The sequence below is a fragment of the Capricornis sumatraensis genome, chromosome 3 (genome assembly GCF_032405125.1).
Source record: "Capricornis sumatraensis isolate serow.1 chromosome 3, serow.2, whole genome shotgun sequence".
NCBI classification, from domain to species: domain Eukaryota; kingdom Metazoa; phylum Chordata; class Mammalia; order Artiodactyla; family Bovidae; genus Capricornis; species Capricornis sumatraensis.
In genome coordinates, this window is record NC_091071.1 from 125,453,194 (window position 1) to 125,476,406 (window position 23,213).

The following is a 23,213-nucleotide window of genomic DNA, read 5'->3' on the forward strand; positions in this document are numbered from 1 at the left end:
ATTTTTTTTAAAGAAATAACTTGATTTTATTCATATCTTAGAAGTAAGGTGACCAACTGTGTCAATTTATATAGGATTCAGAAGGAGGACATAGGATTTTGAATGCTAAAACTAAGAATCATATCTTATGTTCAGTTGTTCAGTTGTGTCCAACTCCTTGTGATCCCATGGACTGTAGCCCATCAGGCTCCTCTGTCTATGGGATTTCCCAGGCAAGGATACTGGAGTGGGTTGCCATTTCCTTCTCTAGGGCATATTCTGATCCAAGAATAAAACTGAGAAAGTCCCAGGCAAATCAGGATGAGTTAGTCACTATACTTATAAGCTTAGAATCAATCTTCTTTTATTAAATAGATCCAGGCTTCATTTACACAGACCAGGTATCCCTTGATTTCCTTCTAATTGATTAGACAGTCTTTGCAAAAAAAAAAAAAAAAAAATTGAACTGGAATTCTTACCCACTCCTGTTGTTAATCCAGAACTAAACTGGAATAAACAAGCAGAAAACCTCAAATCCTGCTGTATTATATACCAACAGCATAGTCTTTTGGCTATAAGTAGTAAAAACTGATTCAATGTTGCATAAACTAGAAAATTAATTTTGTCTTATAATGACATGGGGCATCTCATGGAAGCTTATGCAATGGGACTACAGTTGAGTCTCAGAAATGAACTGGAACCAGGGGCAAGTTCCCTTTGTTTCTCAGTTGCTCTTCTTTTTGTATTTCCGCCAATCTCCCTCTTCCCAACTTTGTGAGCCTCAAGTTCACATGGTGAAAAACATGACAAGTACAGCTAAGATGCAATGTATTACAGCCAAGGTGACAGACCTTAAAGGAGAAGTTGTCTCTTTGGGCCCAATTTCAAATTCCTAGGAAAAGACTGACATTGTCCTTCAGTCATTGGCTGAAACTAGGGTACAGGGTCATGAAACAGGAACAAGACTGTAGAGAATCACTTCTGTAACAAAGTGGATAAGCCCAGAGAGGGACAGGTCCTAAAAAGGAAAAAAAAAAAAAAAAAAAAAGAGCTAGGCAGACAGTATACATGGCATCTATTATGCTATTTCAGTTAGCTTCAGAGACAGAAAATAACTCACACACATTTACTGAAAAATAAAATATTAAAATGAAACTATATGTTCATGTCTGATGGGTAAACAAGAAATTGTCCAGGTTTCTCTGCTTTCATCTTAAACTTGTTCCTTGTTTTAATTGAAATTCTGGTGCAGAGTTATGTCACACAGACCCACAAAGTATTCAACACTATCATTTGCAATATTTCTGGAGAAACAAGAACCTCCTTTTCTAGGAAGTTAATTCACAAATAAAATAATTCAACTTACAGAAAAACAAACATGTTTGGATAGCCTAACCAAATTAAAGTTGTGACTGATGTATTTCAGACTATTTCAATTTTTTCTTTCAGAAAAAAAGAAAGATAGATAAAAGCAAATACTATTAGGCCACCAATACCTTGAAATCATGTAGCTATGGGTCAGCTTCTTTAAGCAGTCTTTTCTGACAATTTCAGTTATTTCTGTTCTTTACTTTCTCTGAATTTGTTCATATTTAAAGTTAGTACCACTATATATTACTTGATTATTTTAATTGATTCTAGTAATGCACTGTGAGAATATAAATTACTTGAGAATTGGGCTAATATTTTTATAGTTTTTAACAGTCTCCTTTTCTTCTTGATCTTTATTTTTATTTTCCTCCTAGTCTTCATTCTGGCAATCTCTTCTTCATCATTTATGGAACAATAAATAAATTTTGTGGAGCTATATACCTTTCTCTAACTTGGGTGCTAGAAGAGACAAAAAGAATAAGAACAAACATTTATTGAGTAGTTACTATTCACCTGGCAACTTTGTAAGTGCCTTACATTGATTGTCTCACTTAATCCTCCTAGAAGCCTGTAGATGTTAGATGTTATTTCGTTTATTTTACAGATGAAGACACTTTAACAGGTGAAGAAACAAAGAAACTAAACTGAGACTTTAGTAATCTTCCCTAAACACCAGGTAATAAGGAGATTTCAACACTTGGCATGCTCTTGACTCTCATATAATATGCCATTCCCATATTTCAGAAAATTTTAGATTAAAAATAAATTTTGTGAAAATTTAGGACAAGTACTCAAGTAATTTTTTTCTCTCCTTAACTCCCACATTCCATATTGCCTAATGGCTAATTTGAGCTGTAGATATAGTTGGAATCAAGTGAATATTTTTGATTACTTCATAGTTTACAATAAAGAATAAATAGTAATTAAATTGTCTTCACCTGGAATTTGCTTGCTTTGATCTGATGCTCCGTTATAGAAATTTGCTTTTTGTGCTCAGAAATTTTGTTTAGTTTGAATTCTGATGACATATTGTGTTTCATTGCCAATGTCTGACTAATTCTCCATATATAAAATCAAAGTTACTTACTTCCTGTGCAAAGTTTATGTATATAAGAACTAGTTTTAGTCTAGCTGGGTCACATACTGAGAAAATGATGTACATCCCGCAGTGAGGTCAGAGAGCACGCATTCCCCAGAAACAAGAATCAATGATTAATTGAGTGATCAAGTTAATGCAAAAATATTTACATTAAACATAATTTAACTTCAAGCCATATTTTCCAACACATATATAAATACAGATGGTATATTAGTCTTGGAAAATTAAGATATGGAATTTACTAAGAGAACAGGGATAACATTTAAAGTAAAGAATTTCTATTTTAGTAAGATTCTATTTTTTGGCATAAAGTATCTTCTATTCTATATATGCCATCTTCAGCCTACTTTCAATTATACCAGATACTTTGCAAAGTTTTTCTAGTATCAGTTACTTAAGTTAATAGTGTTTCAAACAGAGTCAAGGCGAGAAGTTATGATAAACTGTACTGTGATCATGTTGAGGTGTTGTTAACTTCCTTTAATACAAATGGACCGGACAACAACAGAAAGCCAATCATGCCAATAAAAATAAAGACATCTATAGAAAATGAGATAAATTGTTCAGAGTAAGTTTCTTCTAAGATTTTTGCTTGAATAACTGAAATATACTCACCACTACAAAATGTTTTTTGAGTAAATGACAGAGACTTGAGTTTTTTATGATGTATCTAAGATGGTAATGAAGAACCAATCATTTGGCAAGAAACTACAGAACTAATGAGTCTTACCTAATGTTTCAGAACTGAAATCCTCATCCTTACAGGAGGCAGGAAAACATGGCAAAAGGACACACAGTTCTTACAACAAGGATAGCCAGTTGTGCCCACTTAAAATAGGAGTGACTCACTGGCAAGGGTTGGAGAAGAGTGGGATGTTCACAGGGTTCCAGTTAATATTTCTGTTGGTAGCAAGGCAAACCAACAGCAAGCCTGTAAAGAGAAGGTATGGTGCAAAGGAGGTCCAGAATTCTCTAATTCCTTGTTGGCAGAAAAAAATCTATGGAAGAAACAGGAACAGAATCAGAGATGGAACAGAAAGGCCAGTTGTTGAAGGCAACTAGGAGATCATCTTGCCTAAGAGAAAGCTGAAGGCCAGAAAAATCAACCAATATACTCAAGTTCACATAATTCATAAGGAAAGGTCCTGTTTTTTCTACCAGCTCTGAGTCCTTGCTACTTTGTAGTTTGCATTTCTCTTGCACTCCTATAAACAAATGAGAAGCCTCCTTCTCCTATTTCCTTCCCTTAAATTCCTTTAACTGCAAGCAACTTATCTTGTGATTTCCGGGAAAGGGGCTATAAATATTCTTTGAACCTCTCAAGAGCTGCCAGCTAATTGGTTGATCCATTACTCTTTTAAGCAAAAGGGAATATTTGTTATTCTATACATGAGATGCCTTATTTATTTTTAAAAAACACAGATTTGCAATTTATTGATTTATTCTGGAATAGCTTTAGTTATGCAGAGGTATAATAAACAAAATAACAAGACAAAAATAACATTTTCTCTTGAAGCTTAATATCTATAGGGAACATTATTAAGATATTGAATTCTCAAGACTTAAAATCCTGACTATTTATGAAATTATATTCAATATAATTTGCCAGCACTGAAATAAGCAAGGTGCAAGCTATGTGCAGATAAGCATTATGAGATCTTTTATGACTTCAGAATCTGACTCCACTCTAACATTTCAACTTGTTATCCAACTTTATGACTCAAAACCCTCTCAAGCAGTCTAACTGCTAGAATGTTTTACATTATTGAATACATTATTTCAGGTACTAGGTCTTGTCACTGTATTATGTGCATTATCTGATTGTATGTTCAAAGCAGCCTTATAAGATACATAGTATTCTAAGTCTCACTTTCAGATATAGTGACCAGTCATTTCAGTTTAGTTCAGTCACTCAGTCATGTCAGATTCTTTGTGACCACATGGACTGTAGCATGCCAAGCTTCCCTGTCCATCACCAACTCCTAGAGCCTGCTCAAACTCATGTCCATCATGTCAGTGATGCCCTCCAACCATCTCATTCTCTGTCGTCCCCTTCTCCTCCTGCCCCCAATCTCTCCCAGCATCAGGGTCTTTTCCAATGAGTCATTTCTTTGCATCAGGTGGCCAAAGTATTGGAGTTTCAGCTTCAGCATCAGTCCTCCCAATGAACATTCAAGAAGATATAGTGATCAGGATACAGTATTTCTTCTACATTTATAATAAGTGAGAGAACCAATATTGGCACTCATGTGTGTCTGGATCCAGTGTGCCTGTACTTAAACACTGTGTTACATGAAATACAAATTATTTTTATGTCCCATTCCCAGGACATACTATGCCTTGTTTTGACCCCATGTCTGTGTCCTTAGTTATAGTTATACAGTGAGTATAACTGACTGGTATTCAGTCTGACATTTTCTACTTTTGAAATAATTTCACAATATAAGAGGCTCACCACTGTCAATTTTTATATGAAACCTACTTGGATGCTTCTAATTAGGATTGATCATATCCACTTATGAGATTCTCAAGTAATATTATGTAACTTATAAGACTTTGAATGGCTACACATCAATTTATAAACTACTTAATGGTAGAACTGGAATCTACTTGTCCTTGAATCTCCATGATTTAAGTCAGCATGTAGAAAGAGATTTGGTGTAAAATTAATTGAAGAAAAGCTTGTATATGACTGTATTTTATACCTCCTTCCCTATTTGTCTTCCTTCTGATGTTGTATGGGAAAAGAGCAATTTTGTGACCAAGGAAGGCATGTATTTCTCTTTGGCAAAAAGCTATTCTGTCTTTGGTCTTTCTCATCATTTTTTTATTTTCTATGCAGAAAATTTCTCATAAGGATGAACCAAAGATGAACAATGGATATTCAAAACAATGTGTGAACATGTGTAAACATCATGTGAGTGTGACTGTGAAAAATCAGAAAGTTACCTCTCAGGAATCAGTGTGTCTTTAGATATGCTGATCACCACCCACACACCCCAGGAAAGATCTTTTGTCCTACTGCCAGTTTCTGATTTTGTGATGGGTGTGAAATGACAAGATGCCATGGTAATTTTGTTTGCTGTCAATGTCCTTATGGGTTTTGATGAATGTGTCAAACAGTAGAGTGCATAGCACACTTTAAGAAATAGAACGTTTGTTTCATGAGGTAAATGTTGACATTCTTTTCAATTTTATTAGAGGAAGTCCTGGAACACTTCAGAAGGTGAAATTCTTGTATGGAGTCTATCAAATATTTCATTTTCTAATCCTTTACTCCTTACAAAGCTAAACTGGAGTGTGCCCAGATTTTCTAATGTCTTAACCAAAAGAATAGCAGTAATTATTGAAAAAGCAGCTTGACATCATTTCAAATGCACCAACTGTGGAGTTATATTTGAAATTTTATGTATGTGTATATATATATATATCTTCCTGACCCAGGAATTGATATATATATATATATATCTTCCTGACCCAGTTCAATTCCTGGGTCAGGAAGATCTGCTGGAGAAGGGATAGGCTACCCAATCCAGTATTCTTAAGCTTTTCTTGTGGCTCAGCTGGTAAAGAATCTGCTTGCAATGTAGGAGACCTGGGTTGGGAGGATCTCTGGAGAAGGGAAAGGCTACTCACTCCAGTATTCTGGCCTGGAGAATTCCATGGACTGTATAGTCCATGGGATCACAAAGAGTCAGAGATGACTGAGTGACTTTCACTTTTCACCATATGAAGGAATCAAATCCAGTCAAATACGGCCAAATTTAACAAAGCTTATTCTTGATTCTCAGAACTATTGACCCTATTCTTATAAAGAAAGGCGTTCCCAAACACTAAAATATCTCTTAAGTATTGCGTGGGCAAATAAAACAAATGTGTCTTCATGAACTAGCAGTCACAGGAATGTGTTAAAGGACTTTGGAAGTGGATGGGGTGAAACCAAGGGGCTTCCTATCAAGATGGAATATTACTTGAAAACACTGTTACACCCTATGTATGTTAATCCTGTCAGGAAGCAGATAGACTCAATACAGAGATTAAAATGTAGTAGTTACTTGTGGAAACCCAGACAGAAAGAGTTACTATCATCATTATCCCTAAAGGCAGGAAAAGGAGAAATTGTGAAACAGTGAAAACTGAAGTCTTTCAGGAGGGGCTACTAGACAGAGGTTTAGGCACAGAGGGACATAGCTTCTAATAGAAATGCAGATCAGAGCAGGGTGGGAGCAAGAAAGGTATACTTTTAACTCTGGTTTTCTCTCTGACCTCCTCTTTGTGTCTGCTTTGGAGGAAAGGGTGACAGACTATGTGAGAGTTAGCCTCAAGTACAGGGACAGAGAAGGGCAACCAACCAACCTGAGGAGAGAGGATGCTAACAAAATAGAAACAGCATGTTCTCTTCTCAATACTAAGTATGAGGGAAAAAAAAAAAAAAACACATATAGAGGGAAACCTAAAACCTTGTACCTAGGAAAAAATCAAAATGAACTTCTCTACTGAGCAGACATTGAGTGGTAACATTAAAAAAAAAAAAAAAAAGGAATGGAGGTGCAGACCAACTTCCAGTAATTTCATACCTATAGTGAGCATAGTTGTGAAGTATTCATCTAATACCTTCATTAAAGAAGGCTTGGTTTACTGTCATGGGTGTCGTCACTATTGCTGTTAAATTGTGAAATGGTGTCCGACTCTTTGTAACCACATGGACTATAGCATGCCAGGTTCCTCTGTCCTCCACCATCTCCTGGAATTTGCTCAAATTTATGTCCACTGAGTTGGTGATGCCATCTAATCATCTCATTCTCTGCAGCCCCCTTCTCCCTTTGTCTTCAATCTTTCCCAGCAGCAGGGTCTTTTCCAGATTTGTCTGACTGTGTCAGGTGGCCAAGGTACTGGAGCTTTAACTTCAGCATCAGTCCTTCCAATGAATATTCAGGATTGATTTCCTTTAGGATTGACTGATTTGATCTTGCAGACAAAGAGACTCTCAGGATCTTCTCCAGCACAATTCAAGAGCATTCAGACCTTTGTTGGCAAAATAATGTCTCTGCTTTTTAATATGCTGTCTAGGTTTGTATAAACTTTCCTTCCAAGGAGAAAGCATCTTTTAATTTCATGGCTGCAGTCACCCTCCACAGTGATTTTGGAACCCTAGAAAATAAAATCTGTCATTGCTTCTAATTTTCCCTTTATTTGCCATGAAGTGATGGGAACAGATGCCACAATCTTAGTTTTTTGAAAGTTGAATTTCAAGCCAACATTTTCACTCTCATCTTTCATCCTCATCAAGAGGTTCTTTAGTTCCTCTTTGCTTTCTACCATTAGAGTGGTATCATCTGCATCTTGGAGGTTGTTGATATTTTCTCCAGAACTCTTGATTCCAGATTGTGAATCATCCCAGGCCATCACTTTATTTGATGTACTCTGCATAGATATTAAATAAGCAGGGTGACAATATACAACCTTGTACTTCTTTCCCAATTTTGACCCAGTCAGTTATTCCATGTTTTGTTCTAACTGTTGCTTCTTGACCCACATATAGGTTTCTCAGGAGACAGGTAAGGTGGTCTGGTACTCCCATCTCTTTAAGAATTTTCCACAGTTTTTTATGATCCACACAGTCAAAGGCTTTAGCGTAGTCAATGGGGGAGAAGTTTTTCTGGAATTCCCTTGCTTTCTCCATGATCCAATGGAGAAATTGGCAATTTGGCCAATTGGCAAATTAGACTCTTCTGGTTCCTCTGACTTTTCTAAACTCATTATGGGTATCATCTTATCTCAAAGGGGCAACCCAAAGAATTTGCAACTAAAATAAATAAATCCATTCTTGTTACATTGGAGTAAAACTGAAAACATCAAGGATAAAAAGACAATCTTAAAACCTACCATAAACTTTTCATACTAAGGAATGGCAAATAAAATATTGGCAGACCTGATCTAGAGAGGGGAGGGATATGGAGGGTGAAGGCTCAAGAGGAAGGGGATACATGTATATATAGCTAATTCACTTTGTTGTACATCAGAAAATAACACAACATTGTAAAGCAATTATACTCCAAATAAAAAAAAATGAAAAAAATTTGAAAAGAACCCACACACAAAAATATTAGCAGACTTCTCTTTGGCAACTACATATGTTGAAAAACAGCAAATAGACCTACAAAGTATTGGTAAAAAGTAGACATTGTACTTATCCAAATTATCATTCCATAGAGTGAAAAATTTTCAGATATTTTAGGTGTTTTGAAGACTAAAATAACACACCATACATAGACCATCACTGAAAGAATTATTAAAGGACTTTTTTTTGTTGTTGTTTTCAGTTGGAAACATTAACATGTACAGTCTGGAAGGAGGGGCTCTGGGATTTGACTTGGGTAGTCAAACTCTATTTAATGTATTACCTCTTTTTGCATTTTTCCATACCTGGTACTTGCTATGTAGCACCCCAGAAGACCCAGATGGATTGTAGGGCTTATAATATCTTGATATGAAGATATCTAATTATACACACACATGTAAAGCACATATATTAGATAAGGCAAATGACCCTGTTAGATGAATAAAACATCATGGGCAGATGGAAAAGTGGATGTTTAAATTTTTTGAATTTATTTTTTACAAGTTCCATAGGGGCAGGAAATTTACCAATCTATTCTTTTTTTCTCAATTGAGATATAATTGACATGTAAAAGCACGTCTTTTTAAGGGGAAGAAGCAAGCCCAAAGGGAGAGCATGTGATGTGAGAAGCAGGGAGCAAAGGAATCAATTAATGGATATAAGAGGATGGTACATTTAGTTGACTGTTCAGTATAAAAAGGAACATCATGATATGTGTAAAAATTAAGCAAAACAAAAACTTTAGAAAATAATGAAAAGATTTTAAAATTGAAGAGTTGTGTAATAGTTTGAACTTATAAATTCCACATTATCTTTAAAAGAAGATTAAAAAGATGATTGACTTTAAGAGTTTACAAATGAATATTTATAACTAAAAGCACATTTAAAAATTATATTTTCCAACTTTAAAAAATTAGAGAGGAAGAAGAAAAATCTATTTGTAGCATCCAAACTATAAGGATACAGATGTACAATGGAAAATGTTATTAATTCAGTATGGTAGGAAGGGAAAACAGAGGAAGCAATGAGAACATATAATAAGTAAAAAATGTAGAGTGTATAAATTTGCATCAATAACTATTAAGTGTAAAATTTATGATATTAACAAAGTTAAAAGCCAATTGCAATTTATTTTTAAGAGAATATTTTAAGAGAAAAGTATACAGGACCACTAAATCAATGAAGGAAAATGATATACATCCCAATCTGTAAATAGGGTATAAACATTTTTATAATAATATGAAACTAAACTTTATGTTTTTCAGAATTGCTCATGAAAAATGACATGGTATAGTTGAGATGGTAAATGGTAACTTTTATGTTATATCTTCTTTACCACAATTAAAAAGAAGTACATCTCTATGCTTCCATTTAAGTAAAGTTCAACACACACATATGCACACACACAATGACAAGGCTTATTGGAAAAATGATATTGAAGCAGACAACTCAAAATCAGTATGAATTCACAGTGAATTGGGAGGGTGTAAAGTAATGCTCAAAATTCTCCAAGCCAGACTTCAGCAATACGTGAACCATGAACTTCAAGATGTTCAAGCTGGTTTTAGAAAAGGGAGAGGAACCAGAGATCAAATTGCCAACATCCACTGGATCATGGAAAAAGCATGAGAGTTCCAGAAAAACATCTACTTCTGCTTTATTGACTATGCCAAAGCCTTTGACTGTGTGGATCACAAGAAACTGTGGAAAATTCTTCAAGAGATGGGAATACCAGACCACCTAACCTGCCTCTTGAGAAATCTGTATGCAGGTCAGGAAGCAACAGTTAGACCTGAACATGGAACAACAGACTGGTTCCAAATAGGAAAAGGAGTACATCAAGGCTGTATATTGTCACCCTGCTTATTTAACTTATATGCAGAGCACATCATGAAAAACACTGGGCTGGAATCAAGATTTCCAGGAGAAATATCAATAACAACAGATATGCAGATGACACCACCCTTATGGCAGAAAGTGAAGAGGAACTAAAAAGCCTCTTGATGAAAGTGAAAGAGGAGAGCAAAAAAGTTGGCTTAAAGCTCAACATTCAGAAAATGAAGATCATGGCATCTGGTCCCATCATTTCATGGGAAATAGATGGGGAAACAGTGGAAACAGTGTCGGACTTTATTTGGGGGGGCTCCAAAATCACTGTAGAAGGTGACTGCAGCCATGAAATTAAAAGACACTTACTCCTTGGAAGAAAAGTTATGACCAACCTAGATAGTATATTCAAAAGCAGAGACATTACTTTGCCGACTAAGGTCCATCTAGTCAAGGCTATGGTTTTTCCGGTGGTCATGTATGGATGTGAGAGTTGGACTTTGAAGAAGGCTGAGCACGAAGAATTGATGCTTTTGAACTGTGGTGTTGGAGAAGACTCTTGAGAGTCCCTTGGACTGCAAGGAGATCCAACCAGTCCATTCTGGAGGAGATCAGCCCTGGGATTTCTTTGGAAGGAATGATGCTAAAGCTGAAGCTCCAGTACTTTGGCCACCTCATGCGAAGAGTTGACTCATTGGAAAAGACTGTGATGCTGGGAGGTACTGAGGGCAGGAGAAGGGGACGACCGAGGATGAGATGGCTGGATGGCATCACGGACTCGATGGACGTGAGTCTGAGTGAACTCCGGGAGTTGATGATGGACAGGGAGGCCTGGCATGCTGCGATTCATGGGGTCGCAAAGGGTCGGACACGACTGAGCGACAGAACTGAACTGAAAGTTCAAACAAATATGTCAGAAATCAAAATAATATAAATGGACTAAATTGGCAAGTTAAAAATAGAGAATGTTTTGGTGTATTTTAAAAATTTACATATTCAATTCAATAAATGTTAATCATTAACCTTAACTAAATGTTAACTTATGTTAATTCAATAATTACAACTAAAATATAAGGAAAAATTGAAAATATGTGATATTGATACTAAATTAAATGGACAATTAAAAAAGATAACTAGGGAAATTCTATACTATTAATACTACATGGAGGCTGGCCGGCTACAGAACATAGAGTCACAAAAAGTTGGACACAATTGGACATAAACTCATGCATGCACACATCTACCAGCACAGCTAAAATTAAGAAGACTGATACAAATGATTTCTGTAAAGGTAGAAAAACAACACAATGCAAAGGAATGCTATAGGTATCTAGTGGGCAGAGGCCAGATTTTTTGCTAAACATCTTACAGTTCACAGGACAGGCCCTATTGTGTGTGCTAGTCACTCAGCTGTGTCCAGCTCTTTGCGACCCCATGAATGGTAGCATGCTAGGCTCCTCTGTCCATGGAGTTCTCCATGCAAGAATGCCAGAGTGGGTTGCCATTCCCTTCTCCAGAGTATCTTCCCCACCCAGGGGTCAAACTCTGGTCTCCCACATAGCAGGCAGATTCTTTACTGTCTGAGCCATCAAGAAAGCCTGGACAGACCCTACCCTCCCACCAAACATTTTCTTGCCTCAAATAATAGTGCTGAAGTTGAGATATCCTGCATAGACTCAACAAAGAGGCATAAAAATATGTATCTGAAGTGGTTGTATCAATGAGAGCTGATACATATACAATGCTCTGAGACCTGAATTATAACAGTTTACTTGCAATATATATCAGTTGTTTTATCAATTATTTTATCAAAAATAATTGTCTCACTTTGCTTCTTATTTTGATTGTTTATTGGCAAAATTGGATAATGCTAACAATTTAAGATTGTCTATCACAGATGATTGTGATAAGCAGGTTTTACCTTCTGTAACCAGGAAGTGACAGTTGTAGCAAGAACTGACCCCAACATATTTGTTCAGACAGTTAAACACAAGATCTTATTATTCAAAACAGAGTTTTATTTTCAGAGAGGATACAAATATCGGTTAATTGTGGATTTTTGCCATGTTTTATATTCTTGGTGAAAATGGATAGGCCACTTTGAAATCTGTAGAGAAATATATTGATTAGAGAGGTGGGCATGGCAACCCACTCCAGTATTCTTGCCTGGAGAATCCCATGGTCAGAGGAGCCTGGCAGGCTGTGGTCCATGGGGTCACAGAGTCAGACAGGACTGAGTGACTAAACACATATTGATTAGAAGTAAATATATTATTATTATAGCCATAATACTTTCATAATCAGGGTGATTTTATGAGCCACATATAAATAGCAAAAAATCAGTGTAATCACATAGGCTATTTAAATGCTTAGTGACCAATTTAATCACACAAACAATGGCTCTGGTGGTAGTTAAGATGAAGAGAATATATGAATCGTACACAACAGAATTAATTTTATTTTATATCAGTATCTATCTATCCATCTATTAATATCTATCTATCCTTCCATACAATTTTAAGAGGTTGTTACTCCTTTTTGTGTTGGCAAAGTTAAATATAAGTGTCTTATAGTGAAGGAGGAAGCTTTGTGTTTCTTTTATATATTTTCATGTAACCTAGTATCAAGAGAAAATCTCAATAATGAGATTTGCTAAATACATAATGATTATAGTAGTTGAGCAAATTCTGTGTAACACTGTTTCTGACGTTTGTAGACAATGTACCTTGTAATGAAGAAAGATCTGTAAAATGAAACAGGCCCTTCTATCTCTTCTCTATTATAATGTATGATTCATACTTTATATTAATGTACAAATTGTACAAGTTATTGGAAAATACTTAATCTTATTATAGAAGTCATCATTGTTGCTGGATTCAGTTTAAAACTACACACTTAATAGTGGAGTTTGCTCACAGCAGAAACTGGCCAAATTAAGTTGCATACATAATAGGTTGCAAAATTACATATAAATAGACTGTAGAAATTTGTGAAGCAACAGAAAAATAGAAAACTATGTCATACAGACATTTCAATTCTGTGAGTTACTGAACAGCACACTAAAAAGACCTCTGATTTCTGTAATTTAAGCTGCTCTTCTTTTTCTGATTCTTAAGATATTTTATCTACAGCTTGGCTTTACATACAACAGTTAGTTCTTCATTGTCAAGTTAGAGTCAGACTCATCAAGAAACAAAGGGAGAAAAATCAAATCAACAAAATTAAAAATGAAAATGGAGAGATCACAACAGACAACACAGAAATACAAAGGATCATAAGAGACTATTATCATCAACTATATGCAAATAAAATGGACAACTTGGAAAGAAATGGAAAAATTCTTAGAAAAGTACAACTTTCCAAAACTGAACCAGGAAGAAATAGAAAATCTTAACAGACCCATCACAAGCACAGAAATGGAAACTGTAATCAGAAATCTTCCAACAAACAAAAGCCCAGGACCAGAGAGCTTCACAGCTGAATTCTACCAAAAATTTAGAGAAGAGCTAACACCTATCCTACTCAAACTCTTCCAGGAAATTGCAGAGAAAGGTAAACTTCCAAACTCAGTCTATGAGGCCACCATCACCCTAATACCAAAACCTGACAAAGATGCCACAAAAAAAGAAAACTACAGGCCAATATCACTGATGAACATAGATGCAAAAATCTTTAACAAAATCCTAGCAATCAGAATCCAGCAACACATTAAAAAGATCATACACCATGACCAAGTGAGCTTTATCCCAGGGATGCAAGGATTCTTCAATATCTGCAACTCAATCAATGTAATATACCACATTAAAAAATTGAAAAAATTAAAGCCATATGATTATCTCAATAGATGCAGAGAAAGCCTTTAACAAAATTCAACATCCATTTATGATAAAAACCTCCAGAAAGCAGGAATAGAAGGACCATACCTCAACATAATAAAAGCTATATATGACAAACCCACAACAAACATTATCCTCAGTGGTGAAAAATAGAAAGCATTTCTCCTAAAGTCAGAAACAAGACAAGGGTGCCCACTCTAACCACTACTATTCAAAATTGTTTTGAAAGTTTTGGCCACAGCAATAAGAGCAGACAAAGAAATAAAAGATATCCAGATTGGAAAACAAGAAGTAAAATTCTCACTGTTTGCAGGAGACATGATCATCTACATAGAAAACCCTAAAGACTCCACTAGAAAATTACTAAAGCTAATTAATGAATATAGTAAAGTTGCAGGATATAAAATCAATACACAGAAATCCCTTGCATTCCTATACACTAGCAATGAGAAAACAGAAAGAGAAATTAAGGAAACAATTCCATTCACTATTGCAATGAAAAGAATAAAATACTCAGGAATATATCTGCCTAAAGAAACAAAAACCTATATATAAAAAACTATAAAACACTGGTGAAAGAAATCAAAGGGGACACAGACAGATGGAGAAACATACCACATTCATGGATCAGAAGAATCAATATAGTGAAAATGAGTATACTACCCAAAACAATCTATAGATTCAATGCAATCCCTATCAAGCTACCAATGCCATTTTTTGGAGAACTAGAATAAATAATTTCACAATTTGTATAGAAATACAAAAAAATCTTGATAGCCAAAGCAATCTTGAGAAAGAAGAATGGAAATGGAGTAATCAACCTGCTTGACTTCAGTCTCTACTACAAAGTCACAGTCATCAAGACAGTATGGTACTGGCACAAAGACAGAAATATAGATCAATGGAACAAAATAGAAAGCCCAGAGATAAATCCACACACCTATGGACACCTTATCTTTGACAAAGGAGGCAAGAATATACAATGGAGAAAAGACAATCTCTTTAATAAGTGGTGCTGGGAAAACTGGTCAACCACTTGTAAAAGAATGAAACTAGAACACTTTCTAACACCATACACAAAATAAACTCAAAATGGATTAACATAAGACCAGAAACTATAAAAATCCCAGAGGAAAACATAGGTAAAACAGTCTCTGACATAAACCATAGCAGGATCCTCTATGACTCACCTCCCAAAATATTGGAAATAAAAACAAAAATAAACAAATGGGACCTAATTAAAGTAAAATCTTCTGCACAACAAGGGAGACTATAAGCAAGGTGAAAAGACAGCCTTCAGAATGGGAAAAAATAATAGCAAACAAAGCAACAGAGAAAGAATTAATCTCAAATATATACAAGCAACTCCTGCAGTTCAATTACAGGAAAATAAACAACCCAATCAAAAAGTGGGCCAAAGAACTAAACAGATATTTATCCAAAGAAGAAATAGATGGCTAATAAACACATGAAAAGATGCTCAACATCACTCATTATCAGAGAAATGTAAATCAAAACCATAATGAGGTACCATTTCATGTCAGTCAGAATGGCTGCTATCCAAAAGTCTACAAGCAATAAATGCTGGAGAGGGTGTGGAGAAAAGGGAACACTCTTACATTGTTTGTGGAAATGCAAACTAGTACAGTCACTATGGAGAACAGTGTGGAGATTCCTCAAAAAAACTTGAAATAGAACTGCCATATGGCCCAGCATATTACTCAGGCATTAAAAAAGAGTACATTTGAATCAGTTCTAATGAGGTGGATGAAACTGGAACTTATTATACAGAATGAAGTAAGCTAGAAAGAAAAACACAAATACAGTATATTAACACATATATATGGACTTTAGAAAGATGGTGATAATAATCCTATATGCAAGACAGCAAAAGAGACATAGATGTATAGAACAGTCTTTTGGACTCTGTGGGAGAGGGTGAGGGTAGGATGATATGGGAGAATGGCACTGAGACATGTAAATTATCATATGTGAAATAAATCGCCAGTCCAGTTTCGATGCATGATACAGAGTGCTTGAGGCTGGTGCACTGAGATGATCCAGAGGGATGGGATGGGGAGGGAGGTGGAAGGGGGGTTCAGGATGAGGAACTCATGTACATGCATGGCAGATTCATGCCAATGTATGGCAAAACCAATACCATATTGTAAAGTAAAAATAATAATAATAATAAAAATAAAAAATTAAAAAAAAACATTAAAAAAAGAAAATAGCTAAAGAAATAAATAGTTGTGTAGAATTCTGTTGCCCAAATAGCACTCTTATAGGGAAGTTATATAAATATAGCTTTTATTAGAATATAATTGCTTTATAATGCTGTGTTAGTTTCTGTTGTACAACATCATGAATCAGCAATAAGTATACACACATACCCTTCCCTTTGAGCCTCCCTCTCAGCCCTCCCTTCTCCCTCCCATCCAGCCCTCTAGGTCATCACTGTGTACCAAGCTGAGCTCACTGTGTTATACAGTACTTCCAACTAGCTATCTATTTTACATATGGCAGTGTAGTTTTAAAGCCATGGGGGATGTATCATAACCCTGTCTGTGAATCTGAGAGGTGTAAGACATCACCTAAGACATCCTAAGAAGACTAAGAAAAATGTTTCCAGCTTTTCATTCTTTGTATTGTGTGTAGGTAATATTGCTGCACTTGAAACTTTGTAAAATAGAACTGATCAAGACTGTCATTGCGTAAGGCAGTTTGTCCAAGGAAAACATGATGGTTTGTTATCTTAGCCATGAAAATAATTTACATAGTGAATTGCCCATCTGTACAGGCTTGGACAAGGAGAACACAAATATCACATCTGAGCTGATTTTACCCTTTCATGAATTTTCTGGTAAAACATTCATAAAACCCATTTCTACAATTGATCTCAGTCACTGGATTTCCTGAACATTTTTCTTAGGAAAAAAAAAAAAGCTTTCTACGTTTTTCTTTATTCCACTATTCACAGAGAAGTAAGCTTGACCTTAAACAAACTAAGGACCTAATCGTCACATTATCTGCTACATATGGGATGTTGGTCAGGTCAGCTGGATGCTACTATGCTTAAGGCACTGGGCAACTTGTCCAAGTCCCTGATGCTACTGCTTTTCTTTATGTTAAAAGGAAGGATTCTGAGCAGATAAAAAGACAGACTGCTATAGGCTCTAATTTAAGAATTCTAAGAAATCCTTTAAGGTCCACTATTTCTAGGATATTAAGATAAATATTGTGAAACAATTTTTATGGATTTCTTGCTTATTCATTATAGCTTATGTTCAGAACAGACAGAGAGAGACAGAAAGTTGATTATGCTTGCTAAGGGTTGAGAGTAATGGAGGACTGGGGGTAATAGCTAAGTTGTACAATGTTTTTAACGTGATGAAAGTGTCACGTTACTAAAATTGATAGTAGTGATGGTTGACAATTTTGTGATTATGTTAAAACCACTAAATTATACACGTTAAATGAATGAATTATGTGTTGTATGAATTATATCTCAAAAAGGTATTGGAAAATAAACTCTTTCCAAGCATATTGCATAAAATATTGTTTAATCTAACAAGAAGTATAGGTAATATATATTGAATGCTTAACATATCTCAGCTACATTAATACGTCCAAAGCACAATGCTGCTGCTGCTAAGTCACGTCAGTCGTGTCCAACTCTGTGTGACCCCATAGACAGCAGCCCATCAGGCTCCTGTCCCTGGGATTCTCCAGGCAAGAACACTGGAGTGGGTTGCCATTTCCTTCTCCAATGCATGAAAGTGAAAAGTGAAAGTGAAGTCGCTCAGTCGTGTCTGACTCTTCGTGACCCCATGGACTGCAGCCTACCAGGCTCCTCCATCCATGGGATTTTCCAGGCAAGAGTACTGGAGTGGGTTGCAAGTGCCTTCTCCACCAAAGCACAATACATATATTTAATACTTTTCATATATTATTTCATTTAATATTCATAATAGCACTATGATGTTAATGCATTATTATTATTACTATAATTCTCACTTTATTGATGTGAAAATTGGGACACAAACAGTGAAATAACATGACAAGAATACACAACTAAATTAGGTATCTCCCCCTGAGGGGAATATAGCAAGTCTAATAAAGTGGAACATACTATAGTGATAGCAATCTTTAGAAACACAGTTCAATTTTTAACCCTCTTCTAAAGCATAGAGCAACAGCTTCCATATACTCCATCATTTCCCAGGTTACAAAACATCATTTAAACCTTGCAGAAAGAAATGGATCCAAATGATAACACTGGTACATGAAAAGCATACATGTAAAGCAACTCTAAAACAGCTCCTACATTTATTTCTGTGAATCATAAATTCTGTATATTTGTTTGTAAGCATACTTTCAAACTTGATTTGGTTCATCAAAGAAACAATTGTATGAACAGCAGACTTAATGCTCAAGCAAAATTTTTGTATGTGGTATATAGTTATGTATATAAGAACATGATAGCAATGTATGATGCATAATTTTAAGAGAAGGAAATAAAAATAAAAGGTGATAAAATTAGGTACTGATAGACACATTACTTTATTAACTCATGAGTCTTATTTTGTACTAACCTAGGTTTTATAGTTGCAATTTAAATTTTCAACTGAGCATTGAAAATATATTTATTAAAGGATGCAAAAAGTAAATATTAATACAAACATCCATGTGGAGGAAATAAAAACCAACTAAATTCTGAATGTAAAAAGTCATAAATCAAGGTTTCTTTCTCAGTCTTTCAGGGGTTGTATGGTCTTTCACACATCAAGTTCTCCATCTTTTAATCTATATTTATCTGCTTCTTAAAGTAACTTGTGTTCCATATGTCCAAATATGGCAGCCTCAGTCTCAATTTGAGAAATATCATCACCTCAGATATGCAGATGTTACCACTCTAATGACAGAAAATGAAGAGGAATAAAAGAGCCTCTTGATGAAGGTGAAAAAGCTGGCTTAAAGCTCAACATTTAAAAAACGAAGATCATGGCATCCAGTTCCATCACTTCATGGAAAATAGAAGGGGAAAAAATGGAAGCAGTAGCAGATTTTTCCTTCTTGGTTTCCCAAATCACTGTGGATGGCAACTGCAGACATAAAATTAGAATACACTGGATTCTTGGAAGGAAAGCTATTATAAAACCTAAGGGAACATATTCAAAAGCAAAGATATCACTTTGCCAGCAAAGGTCTGTATAGTCAATATGATCTTTTCAGTAGTTATGTATGGATGTAAGAGTTGGACCATAAAGAAGGTTAAGTGTCCAAGGACTGATGATTTCAAATTGTGGTGTTGGAGAAGGCTCTTGAGAGTCCTTTGGATAGCAAACCATTCAATCCTAAAGGAAATCAGTCTTGAATATTCATTGGAAGGACTGATGCTGAAGCTGAAGCTCCAATACTTTGACCACCTGAAACCAACAGTTGACTCATTGGAATAGACCCTGATGCTGGGAAAGATTGAAGGCAAAAAGAGAAGAGGGTGGCACAAGTTGAGATGGTTGGGTATTATCACTGACTCAATGGACATGAACTTGGGAAAACTCTGAGAGGTGGTGAAGGACATGGAGGGCATGGAATTGCAAAGAGTTGGACATGACTGAGTGATTGAATAACAGTCTCAATGTATTTTCTATTATAAGCTTTAAATATTGGCCAGCTATACACTGTGATTTTTAATTCCACATCTTAAAAGAAGGAATCTGACATTACTAAGCCATTACTAAACCATTACTAAGCCAAGGGATTGTCTAATTTTGGATCAAATGTATATTTCATATAATCCATGGCTGAGGGTGCAGAATCCTGTGCCATCGGCCCTCTGTCTCTGTGGGCTTCACATTTGGAGATACAATCAACTGCAGATCAAAGATATTTTAAAAACATTCCAGAAAGTTCCAAAATGCAAAACTCAGATTTGCCACTCACCACTACTTATATAGCATTTACATTGTATTTGCTATTAATTATATGGAATTTTAGTTGTATTAGCTGTTACAAGTAACCCGGAGATGATTTGAAATGCATTGGAGGGTATGCATAAATTATATGTAAACACTGTACCATTTTATGTAAGAAACTTGAGCATCTGAGGATTTTAGTAGCTGCCGAGATTCTGGAGTCAGTCCTCTGAGGATATCGAGGGACAACTGTAGTATTAACATATAAATGTTCTCTTCCAAAGATCTACAGACAGAGCAAGTTTCTAGAAGGTGCTCTGGGATGGACATAATGAAAGATTTGAGAAAATACACTTTCACTTTTTTGTCTAAAGTTACAGTACAGAAGAATCAGATGGCCACATTTCTTGAAGTGCCTTCACTGTTTGCTCTTTATTACAAGTTATGTCTAACAAAAGAAGGTTAATACTTTACCACTAGTGCCTCCTGGGAAGTGCCTTTCTTATCTGAACTATTGCCAAATATCAACTCTGATCCAAAGTGTGACCTCAGACCTAAAATTTATGTATGAGAAAATGTAATTCCCCTAAATAGGAAATAAAACAAAAGTCAAAAAGGGAAAATATTACTAGTACCATAGCTAGCCAGCTTTTTACATATAAGAATGAATTATTACAATGTGTTTATTATAGGAAATGATGGCACAAATAATGAAATGTTAATAAAAGTTGAAAACTTGTCTTGATATCCTGTGATGTACAACTTTTTTTCTCCAATACAGGGTTAGTCATGGCACAAGTTTTCAAAGTCTTAAAAATTGTTGTTGTCGTTCAGTTGCTTAGTCATGTCTGACTCTTTGCAACCCCATGGACTGCAGCATGCCAGGGTTGCCTGTCCTTCACCATCTCCTGGAGTTTGCTCAAACTCATGTTCATTGAATCGGTGATGCCATCCAACCATCTCATCCTCTGTCGTCCCCATCTCCTCCAACTCTCACAAGAATTATATTAGCAACCTTCAGTCATTAACAAAAACATTCTATTTTGTTAATTTGTTATATGAGTATTTGCTGCACATTTCATCTTCTAAATATGTAGTTGGTGTACTCAGTTATCTCATTGGTTTTTGAATTTGATGAAGACTATTGGTGAAGACATTGGTGAACATTCTAATGTCATAGAAAGTTCTTTGCTATTAGATAGTAAATTACTTTACTATTAAGAAACGTGACTAACTATAGCTTTGGGGGCAAGTAAAAGATACAAGAAAAGATACATTTATATTCTGTAAATGAAATATTTAACCTCTATCACAGTCTACTCCAACCATGTCTCAGGTAGTGACAAGATTGGAAGGTACTGATGTTCCTTGCAGAGAGCAGCTAGGATAAACCTACCAGTTCTCTTCCACCTGGGTCCTAGAATGAGAAATTATGAAAAGATTAAGGGTTACTAAATAAATATTTTACAATGGTGATTATCTTTCCAAATTTGTGTACTGCCTGGATCACTAGAAGTACAAACTCTAACAGCTGTTTTCCAGGCATGCACAGCTGTTAGGAATGTGTGAGACTATCAATTTTAAGTTTCTGTATCACAGTCTAGAAGCATCATTAACTACTAATCCAACCCCTAAAAATTGGATTTCCCCACTATCATTTGCTTATCCTTACCCAGCATAAGAAAGTTTCAAAATTTTTAGTTATTGTCATTTATAAAATGAATACAACAAAACTAAGTCCCTATGTATAATCCAAAATGACAGTTTATTTATTTATAAGTATTTGAATTAAGAAAGAAAATTTACTTGTAGACAGAATAATTCTACATAATGCCCCATAATTTGTTTAACCTTTTTCATTTTAAGTTAGTAGCTTTGAAATTTTCCCTGATAGCTCAGTTGGCAAAGAATCTGCCTTCAGTGCAAGAGACGCTGGTTCAATTCCTGGATTGGGAAGATTCCCTGGAGAAGGGATAGGTTATCCACTCCAGTATTCTTGGGGTTCCCTGTGGCTCAGCTGGTAAAGAATCCACCTGCAATGTGGGAGACCTGGATTCTATCCCTGGTTGGGAAGATCCCTTGGAGAAGGGAAAGGCTACCCACTCCAGTATTATGGCCTGGAGAATTTCACAGACTGTATAGTTCATTGGGTCACAAAGAGTCGGACATGACTGAGTAACTTTCACTTTTTTCAGACTGACAAAAGTGCAGAGTTGCTTTTAGTTGCTTTTTGCAGCCAAAGATGGAGAAGCTCTATACAGTCAACAAAAACAAGACCAGAAGCTGACTGTGGCTCAGATCATGAACTCCTTATTACCAAATTCAGACTCAAATTGAAGAAAGTAGGGAAAACTGCTACACCATTCAGGTATGACCTAAATCAAATCCCTTATGATTATACAGTGGAAGTGAGAAATAGATTTAAGAGCCTAGATCTGATAGATAGAGTGCCTGATGAACTATGGAGTGAGGTTCGTGACATTGTACAGGAGACAGGGATCGAGACCATTCCCATGGAAAAGAAATGCAAAAAAGCAAAATGGCTGTCTGGGGAGGCCTTACAAATACCTGTGAAAAGAAGAGAGGCGAAAAGCAAAGGAGAAAAGGAAAGATATAAGCATCTGAATGCAGAGTTCCAGAGAATAGCAAGAAGAGAAAAGAAAGCCTTCTTCAGCGATCAATGCAAAGAAATAGAGGAAAAGAACAGAATGGGAAAGACTAGAGATCTCTTCAAGAAAATTAGAGATACCACGGGAACATTTCATGCAAAGATGGGCTCAATAAAGGACAGAAATGGTCTGGACCTAACAGAAGCAGAAGATAGTAAGAAGAGGTGGCAAGAATACACAGAAGAACTGTACAAAAAAGATCTTCATGACCCAGATAATCATGATGGTGTGATCACTAATCTAGAGCCAGACATAATAGAATGTGAAGTCAAGTGGGCCTTAGAAAGCATCACTACAAACAAAGCTAGTGGAGGTGATGGAATTCCAGTTGAGCTGTTTCAAATCCTGAAAGATGATGCTGTGAAAATGCTGCACTCAATATGGCAGCAAAAT